Below are 10,587 nucleotides of genomic sequence, written 5' to 3'. Positions count from 1 at the left end.
AATGTAGCCATCCTCAGATGCTTTTGGCAAAGGGCAGATGAATGACTAAATCAAAGACATCATAAACAAATCAGCAAAATGGGCTACCTAACAACAGTACTAATGACATGCTGCAGATTGCCAGGATTTTTAATCAATTCTTTGCAATCAGGGGCCTTCAATGCTTCAAACCAGAAACACCACACAAAGAGACTTAGCTTAGAGCACAAAAGGAGATTCTCCAATGTAATCTGTCCAAAGTGTGGCCAAATGTTTCCTTCTGATGTCTCTAGCCCTGACGTTACTGTAAATTAAACTGGATTGCATTTTTCACAAAGGCTTAAATTCAATTATCAAAATAAACAACTAAGCAGAAAATGTCAGAAGTTGAGACAGACATTTGCTGACTGAATCAACAATATCTGACAGAGGCGCCTGGAAACTTGACTTTCATTTTGAAAAGTGTAAGTAATGGGACTCATCAGGGTTCCTCTGGGCTGAGAACTTCAAAGTAAGTGGCTTGCGAGTGGCTGCTTTTGTGGAGCCCGGCTTCTCTAAGGTGGCCCAGAGAATCCAAAGGTAGACTTTGCAAGGGGTGGGTTGACAACAAATTTGGAACTAATGAAAGAAGGGGTTGGAGTGGGAGGTGCTGGCAGTCACTGGATAAAAAGTGGAAGTGAGAACAGAGGTGGATCTTGGCAGACAAATCTGCACACAGATCTAAGGTTAGAAGATTAAAGGGAGGCAGTTCCGAAGAGGAGGCAGAAAAGTTAAACTCAAGGAGAGAAGAATTAAATTACTAGTATCATTTACATTATGATTAGCCTGAGTAATTCTATTTCTTTATCATAGAGCAGCAAAGATCTTCACTAAATAGTAATATTCTATAGCTATCTCTCTTTTTCTTTTCTTTTTTTTAAAAGGAGGTAAGTATTGATACAGATTTGTGATTTTATCAATATAGGCAACTCAGTGTGGACTCCTCTTTCCACTGATACAAATTAGTAACTCTTTTGTAACCTATAACCTTAAAGAGTTACCTAAGAGAAACGATTGATTAAATGATTTGTCCATGGACTCACAGAACGTTCAACTTAAAAGATGCCTCAGAAGTCAGTTAGTCCTACTTAAACCAGCAATTAAGCCATTTTTATGCTGTGATGTATGAGTGCCATTCACCTTTCCCTCCCAAAAGGCATTGGAACAAAAGCCTTCAGTAGATACTAAATCCAGGGAATGGTTCTAGTAGTGGTTAATTCAGGCCTAGTAACAGACTAGATGAGCAGATTTGGGGGTAGGTAAGAGACTGGGAAATATAAAATCATATCAAACAATTGTCTTCTGCCCTAACTCATCCTAAGTCACTCAGTTTCTTGAGATAAGTTCCCAAATCTTCTTATTCAGAAGTTGTCCAGCTCTCCATTATACCATGAAACCTCTCATGTACATCTTTCTAGCTAGAGGAACAGATCTGTTTTTCCAACGAGTTTGGAACACTTGGCACAACTTGTTATATTTGTCTTCAAAAGATCTTTGGGAGGTAGAACTGAGCATTTTATAGATACATAGATCAAAATAGAAAAGTTATATTATAGAGCAAATGGCATTGCTCTCCTGGTGGGCCTTCCTTTTATAAAAACGTATCTAGAGACTTAAGGCTGGCAAGGATTGGACTCATCAGCAAGTGTGGTCCCTTCATTTCTATTACATTTAAGGAAACATGGACTTAAAGGAGAAGCTACTTGTCCAAAGACATACAGAGTTAGTTAGTGGCAAAGCAGCAGCAGGGAGGAAGGAAGGGAGAAAGTAAGAGAGGAAGAGAAGGAAAGAGAGAGGGAAGGAAAAAGGGAGGGAAGGAGAGAGAGAAAAGAGAAAAGGAGGAGGAGGTTTCAGGAAGAACTCTACTAATGGTAGATGTCTAGCAGAGGAAAAAACCTTGATGAGTACCATATGAATCAGGAATTGAACAACTCCCAACTAAAACATGACCGAGAGCAATAAAAGTTCAATTTATTAAATTTTCATGACTTCAGAGTTCAGGACACAGAAGCTCACCACTATAGTACATGTTATTTCAGTGAATTTATAATCAGTTTGGTTGGTGAGAATCATCCTTATTCACAGTTACATGAGGCACATCCTACTCAGTCATTTTTGAAATCATTACTAAAAGAAATAGGTATTTTAACTTAATAACTTTCTAAAAAGGAGTTAAAATACATTATTGATGCCATCTATTAGTAATAGATTAAAATAAAAATATTCACCTCTATTTAGCTTTCTAAGCATCCAGATAGGTCTGTTCTTACTATGAACACACATAATATCTGTAAAAGGTAGAGTGATTTTTTTTTAGATGCATTAGATTTAGGCTCAAAAGAATGGAGCTCCAAGTCAGACTCCGATTTACTTACTTACAGACTTACTTACTAGCTGTATGAGCTTGAGCAAGTCGATTCATGTCCTCAGTGCCTCAGTTTTCTTATGTGTAAAAGAATTGGACCAGATACCATCTGAGGACTCTTTTAGCCCTAAATCTTATAAGCTCATAAAATCCTTTCATCACATTCACTGCCCATATTAGCATGTTTTTGAATTGTACTAGCAGCTGGTAGATTTCACCAGAGATAGAAAAGTACAAGCCTTACATATAATAAAGACTTAGTTTGGTTGCTGAATTTAAGGGGAGGAAAAAGATAATATTGTTTTTGTTTTATAGAGTAGTAAATTGAAGCACAAATCCTCATCCATGTTGACTGTGTGAATCAGGATAGGGAGATTGGGTGATAGGTGTGTACTACAAATCATCAAAAAAGTAAGAGGAAATGAATGGCCATTTCAGAAAACATTATTCTAAAGGTATATTTTGGTACTGATGGGAGACTTCAATTAAGTGGACATTTGCTAGAGCTCAATCTGCCAAAAATCATAGTCACTAATACATTTTTTGACTTAGAGATGATTTCATCCTTCCAAAGATCTAGAAGAAACAACAAGATTGTTCCTGATTCCTATCTGATTCTGGATAGCAAATAAAGAAAGCAAAGAAAGAACTGGTTCTTAAAATAGAAATGAGGGTAATGTAGGGGATAAATGACCATTTGATCTCAAAACTTGTTATGGAGAAGGAGAAGAAAGTCTAACATTCACTTTAGATTTGGGAAGAGTAGATTGATTCAAAGAGAGGAAAATGAGAATTTCATGGATTTAAATTCTATTTTAAAAAGTCAGATGAATAGCTAGGAAACTCTTCAGAACGAAGAGTCAAATATGGGGGCTGAAGAGTAGTGTTTTTGAAGGGATGTTGTCTCAAAGCTTACATTGATTCTAGTATGGCTTTCAAGAGACCTTTTTTGGGAAAGGATCTCATCTAGTTAGTCTGTCAATAAACATTTATTAAGTACCTACTATATGTCAGGCACTGTGCTGGAGACACAAAGAAAATTAAAAACAGTTCCTGTCTTCAAAAGAACAACATGCAAGCAACTATGTACATACAAGATATATAGAGGACAAATTGAAGGTAGTCTCAGAGGAAGGGCACTAGAATTAAGTGATATGGGGAAATGATTCTTGAAGAAAAATAATTCAATAAGGAAAAAAAGAGGTTGTTATTTAAAGAGACTAATGTGGATGCAACAGAACCTCATTGAACAATTTCATTTCTAAAAAGATATTCAGCAGATGAAATAAGATCAGGTAATAAATATAAAAGCATAGCACAGCTCTCTAAGAGCAATGGTAGAATCATCTGAATTCAAGAGAAATGCTTAAGGACATCAAAAAGGGCCTGGATTGGGTTCTTAATGTTAAACTACAGAGCAGAAAAAGAGGATACTCAAAGAAAGGTTAGAATACTTACTTGAAATGAATGGACTAGTAACCATGGTCATGGAGAGAAGGCAGAATTACTTAATTTTTATTTTGTTTGTTTGCTCTGCCAAGGAGAATGATTTTTTGACTGGAAAGAACAAAAAAAAATGGCTAGGAGCTGAAAGCTGAATAAGCAATCAGAAAAGAGGGAGGGAGGGAAGGAGGGAGGAAGGGAAGGAAAGAGGGAGGGAGAGAGATAGAGAGGGAGGGAGAGAGGAAGGGAGAGAAGAAAGAAGTGGAATCTGCTAATAAACTTGACTTCAACTTAGTAGAGATTGGTGATCATCTAGAAAAAGGATGCCAATGATTATAAAGAACAGATATAACCAACAAATACTGATGAGAACAGATTAACTAATTTCCTTAGTTTACCTAGATTTTAGTAGATCATTTGACAGAGCTTCTCTTTCTATTGTTGTAAAGAAGAGGAAAAGATTTAAGCTAGAGCATAATACAAAGTCAGTTTTGGAATTGGTAGAATGATTAAACCCAAAAAGTTATTATTAGTAGATTTTGAGAGAATGTCTCCAATGGGAACACCAGCTTGTTCCATGATCCTGTGCAATTTAATATTTTTAATCAATGACTTGATTAAGTCATATGGTCTTTGATAGATCCTATGAAGCTGGGAAGTCTTCAGATACAGGATTTTTTTTTTAATTTAATAGCCTTTTATTTACAGGATATATACATGGGTAATTTTACAGCATTAACAATTGCCAAACCTCTTGTTCCAATTTTTCACCTCTTATCCCCCCCACCCCCTCCCCTAGATGGCAGGATGACCAGTAGATGTTAAATATATTAAAATATAAATTAGATACACAATAAGTATACATGACCAAAACGTTATTTTGCTGTACAAAAAGAATCAGACTCTGAAATATTGTACAATTAGCTTGTGAAGGAAATCAAAAATGCAGGTGTGCATAAATATAGGGATTGGGAATTCAATGTAATGGTTTTTAGTCCAGATACAGGATTAATGATAGACTATATATATGTCTGCTATTCAAAAATCAATCTAACCAAGTTTGAAGATACTTATTCCTGGGTTGTCAGGTGACATGCTTTTGTTGTTATTGTTGCCATTCCCAAAGACCCTTTACTAAGTTGAAGAAGGCTTGCAATCTGTGGCAATGGAGTGAATATCCAGATGGAGAAAGCTACAGAGCTATTAAAAATGGGAGTAAGTTCTAGATGCTAGATATGCTTATTAATACATAATCATTTTTAGCAGATAGATGTTGTCATTGACTTATCTAGAACCTGCATTTATTATATTGAGCCTGCATTCTACTGCCTAACTGTGGACTAGAAATCACCTCAGATAATATTGGCAGGAGGAAGGAACAAGTAGAGGACTGAGTTGAATATTCTCAAAGGTTAATCTCCAGTCCTCATGATTAGTTATCTTCTTGACCTGAGCTCCTAGCTTACTTTTAGCATCCCTTGGAAACAGTCAGACAAATGAAAGCATCACATAGTTTTTTTTCTGCCCTGAAGTGGGGGAGACACATACTTAAAACATACTCTTGCTTTTGATTCTTAAAATAGAAAACTACAGGAAGTTACATAAATTATATAAATACACACACACAGACACATGTATACATATAAAGTTACATAAACTTCATACATATAAAGGTCATATTCTATGATCACCGAGTACAAAGAAGTTAAATGGAGATCAGAATGACCTTACAACTCTGTCTCACTGATGGACTACCACAAGTTGCATTAATAATTCTATTTCAGTTAAACAAACATTTATTAAGTACCTATTATGGACCAAGAGAAGATTTTGTTATTGTGCCTAAATCAGTAGGCTTTGGACAGTTGTCAGTAATTACAGCCAGGCTGGGGGGAAATAATTACAGGAAGAATGGCATGAAAAATACTCATCAGAAATTAAAGTTGGCTCCATACCAAAATAATGATTGCATCACATACTCTATTTCAGATAACTACTTTGAATTTCTCTTTTTCTGTCCTCTCATCTCGGTTTTGTTTTGACAGTGACACCATAATCATATGTGTAACTTTAAGTTCAAATTTCCTGATAATTTGACTGATGAGATGCCCTCCCCAAGACACATTTCTGAAGTCATTAAAATATTAAATATAAAACTTTACCATTATATCAATTAAATTTTAAATTTCATCCTGTTCATTTTGGTTCATTCTTCTATTTTGTCAAGATCTTAAGACTGTTCAAGTGTTCCCTAACATTAATGCTTTCCTCTCTGATTCTGTCTTCGACCTAATCTGGATATATCTTGTCTGAATCTAGTTATACATTCATGTTGTCCCTTTCATTAAGATGTAGGCTCCTTGAGGGCAGGAATCATTTTGCCTTTTTTTGTATCTCCAATGCCTAGTACCATGACACCAGTCTTCATCTAAATCATTAATGAAAAGGTGGAAAAAAACAACATCAAATACAGAGTTCTGAGAGTTTTTTTTTTAATTTCTCTCATTTCTGGGTGACTGGAAGAACCACAACTTACTTTTCTTTTTTTAGGATTCTTTTTTCAAAGACTGTGTCTCCTAGATAGGCCATCTCCCATTTAATCTTGTTATTAGACGTTGATTAGTTGTCTTTAGGGAATAAACTTTGTATTGTATGTACGTATTATATGTAAAGTGAGGTTAAATGGGTAAATTGTCTATTCAATCCTAGTGAAATGTATTTGTATTTACTATAATATAAGAAAGGATGAAAAGGACAACTTTTTTTTTCCTGAGGCAATTGGGGTGAAGTGACTTGCCCAGAGTCACACAGCTAGGAGGTAATTAAATGTCAGAGGCCAGATTTGAACTCAGGTCCTCCTGACTTCAAGGTTGGTATTGTATCCACTATACCAACTAGCTACCTGAAAAACATAATTTCAAAAAAACCTGGGGAAACTTTTATGAATTAATGAAGAGAAAATGATCAGAATTAGAACAACTATTCAGACAATAACAACATTGTAAAAAGAATTTTTTCAAGATATAAAATCTTTTTTTTAAGTAGGAAAGGGTGAAGGAAAGTAACTATTGATTAATTAAAAAGAAAATTCCATTTTAAAATGAAAAAAAAAAGTTTATTCTTCACAGATTAGTTTCAGAGGACCTTAGAACTAGAGGCACTTCAGTGATCATCTATCATCTATTCCAATCTATATATGGCAAAGAATTTCCTTTACAACATATATACTTAATGATCCAGTTGGTATCTAGACTTTGCTTCAGGGTACCCATTGAGGGAAAACTACTGTTCTACCAAGCAGTGCATTCAACTTTTAGATTGTTACTATCAATAGGATTATTTTCCATTATGAAATATTTAACAGATCTGTACTTTCATTGATATTTTATTCCTTTGAAAGATGCAGATGCTAACCCATCCATTCTTGGCCATCCTGGACAACTCTTGACCAAGTCCTCCCACATATTTAAGTTTGGGTTCTTAAAGGCTATGCTCATGGGACACTAACTCAATGAGGTATGATCAGTCTGGACAGGCACTGAGACACTAACTCACAGAGGTATTATCTTACTGAAAAAGCATTGAGTGTGGTGCTGGCAGTAGCTTGTCTACTTTCCAAGAACCATGCTGGATAATTCAAGAGAATATTCCGCTAGTTATTTGCTGATGAGTTCTCTGATCACAAGCCATGAAACCATAACAACAAAATAACAATAAACATAACCCTTATGAAGATATTTTGATTTCCTTTGATTTTGTTTTATGTCATTTTCCCTGAATATCTGGCTGACTCCTGAAGCCTCTCTCTTGTAAATATTCACATTATCTAGCTAAACTCTGATTTATGGATTGATAAGGGAAAGCTTTTGACATTCTTTAGGTAAGAAAGGAAAAGAGAGGAAGAAGGGAATATAGCATCTACAAAATGTTTAAACCCTCCCAATGGGACTTATCTAATTTTATTTATGGAAGAATTTCCCTGATGCTCCAAGTTTTCAGTTATCTTTGTGGCATGTTAATCCACAATTAATCCATTGTGATATGTTTACAATGTAACCTTGTAGTTTTTTAAATGAAGGATTTTGAAAACTCACTATTTAAATCTGTAACAGTCTATTTAAAGTTGTTTTTAGTTTGTTGAAACTTAATTTGAAAGAAGTCTAAGATGATGAAACTGTTTGACTCATCTTGTGTGACTTTTATAATCTAAAAAACCATAAAGATTGCTATTTGTTTAAAAATATATCTGTCTCTCTGACATAATTTTTATCTATAAGTTGCTTGGTCCAAGTCCCAGTCAGAGTAAAAGGATATTTTTCTGTCTCCTGAATTTGTGCTTAAAAATAATAAAATCTAAATTCTTCCCTCTATAATTTCTTCATGGTGATAGAATTATTCAGGAGCAGTATACTATCTACCATACAACTCAGAAGAAAATATTCTTCCCATAATACTACAATCCTGAGATTCCATGTGGCCTCCTTCCAATATCCAATTGGTTTTATTCAAAAGTCAGAGGGCATGACCAAATCTCTTAGCCAATTCAAACAAATTGCTTGTCACACCAAGAAAGGTGTCTGGGCTATGTTCACACTTAGTGAACAAAAGAGGTATATTCTTACCTGATAAATACACCAAAGCTATCTCATCACTTATTTAAATTGTTGTTATTGAGTATTTCAGGCATGTCCTACTCTTCATGACCTTATTTGGGATGGTCTTGGCAAAAATACTGCAGTCATTTGCCATTTCATTCTCTAGCTCATGAAGTAAATAGGGCTAAGTGACTTGTCCAAAGCCACAGGATCACATAACTAGCAAGTGTCTGAGGCCAGATTTGAACTCTGGAAGATGAGTCTTCTTGCAGGTCCAGTGTTCTATCCACCTAGCTATCTCTTTAAGCAGAATTACTTAAAATAGAATTGGGTAATTGTCTAAATCATCTCCTTCCACATTTACAAATTACTTCCTATTTTTAATCATTCATGGTGTTAAAATTGTTGATCAATGTAAATCTAATTCCCCTATTTTTCTTTATATTAGATAGATGCATAGATAGATAGATAGATAAATAAATAAATAAATAGATAGACAATAGATACTTACATACCAGATAGATGATACTTAGATAGGTAGTTGTTGCAATTTTCCTGTATTAGAAACACAAATATGTTTTTCAGGAAAGAAGGTATATTACTGAACCTTGGAGTTCAGAATTACACATTTAATAGATATGAAAAATTATCAAGTTGTTTTAATGAGGAAAGGAAGAGAACCATTGGAAGAGAACCATCAGTTGAACAAGTCAATCATCTCCAGAAGTGAGCACCTTTATTTCCCAGTCATGTAACCAACACATTTTTTTCAATTCCCAAAACTTCTTTAAAATAGAAATTATGCACAAGAGGTAAAGCAAGTTCAGCTGTCTCCACAGTCTAGGATGCCAAGAACCCCAAAGAGGTAATGATTCCATGAACTAAAACAAGAGAAGTAATCCCTAACCCCTAACACACTCAGTATCCCTATCCCCACCCTCACCACATACCACAAACAGCTGCACCCACAGATTTGGAAAAGAACTCAATTCTACATTTCTCCCCCTCAATCCCTCTCCCACCTGTGCCACAGGGAAAACCAAAAGTTAGACATTTCTTCAGGCTTTTCAGTGCTTTGTGTTAGAACAGAATAGAATAGAACTAGAATAGAAGCAAATGGGATAGGACACATGTGTAATTGTATATCATTCTATTAAGCCTAAAGGAAAAGGCCCAGAATCTAGCTGGAACCGGTTTTCTCATCCCCCAAATAAAATTACCTGGGGTAGACATTGAAGCTGCGAAATGGTGAATTGCCCAGCAGAGGAAAAGAGTGAGATGTCTTTCAGACCTAGGTCCTAAGGTAACTGAAATCAAAAGAGATGGAGTCAGGAGTCAGAAAGTGAACAATAGCAGATTATAAGAGAGGGGAAAGTCCTGAAATTATTACAGATTTCAGGAGAAAGTAAATTGGCTAAAGACCTCAAACAAAAATATAAACCAAGATTAAACCAAAGATAATAATAACAGAAGGGAATATAGCACCCAAACTAGATCTCTGAATAAATAAAGACAAAAAAAAAATAAATCAATACCTGATAAAGCAAAGGAACTTGTGGATCCCCAAGAGAACCTGGAACCAAAGCAATATATTCTTGAGTGCTTTAAAAGAAAACTAATAATTGTGGAAATAGAAGTGAGCAAATTAAACTGGGAGTCATTCTTCTCTTTCCCTCTCTCTACCCCCACACAAAGGAAATGAATATAAGGTTTGAAAGTAAACAAATGTTCCAAAAAGGAAATTAGTTTCTAGAGACTCTTTGCCCACACAAGGGGAATGGGGAGTTAGTGGATTTCCATCTGTAACCAATTCCTATCCCCTTTCCACAGCCAGTTAAGAAATGACTGACTGTTCAGCCTGCCTTGCTCACTAGTTCCACCTGGTGACTATATAAAATTCTTTTTTAATGAGTCATCATGGTATGACCCTGAGTTATCAAAGGCTTTCCCAGGCAACTCTGACAGATAGTGCCATACCAGAAAGGCTTTGAGTATGGATGGATTGATGTATTGAATGTCTGTCAGGAGAAGCTACTGAGTTAAGGCAGAGAAGCTCATCCTCAGTTTGGCCACTTCTTGATGCAAAAAAGTATTATGATCAGATCTGTATCTTAGAAAGATCATTTCAGCAGCTATATGAATGATGGAAACAGGTAGTTTGACTAG

General features: G+C 35.3%; 1 long non-coding RNA gene across 1 annotated transcript; it reads right to left on the bottom strand.

Annotated features, from left to right (window-relative positions):
* Window positions 1-8,937: 8,937 nt before the first annotated feature.
* Window positions 8,938-10,271, bottom strand: LOC116421101. The gene is made up of 3 exons (XR_004231418.1): window positions 9,957-10,271; window positions 9,642-9,728; window positions 8,938-8,976 (listed from the first exon to the last, which is right to left on the bottom strand). It is a non-coding gene; the product is annotated as an uncharacterized LOC116421101 (long non-coding RNA).
* Window positions 10,272-10,587: the final 316 nt, after the last annotated feature.

This window comes from Sarcophilus harrisii, chromosome 2 (genome assembly GCF_902635505.1).
Source record: "Sarcophilus harrisii chromosome 2, mSarHar1.11, whole genome shotgun sequence".
NCBI classification, from domain to species: domain Eukaryota; kingdom Metazoa; phylum Chordata; class Mammalia; order Dasyuromorphia; family Dasyuridae; genus Sarcophilus; species Sarcophilus harrisii.
The sequence above is the reverse complement of the archived record's forward strand: the minus strand, read 5'-3'. Positions and strand labels throughout refer to the sequence as shown.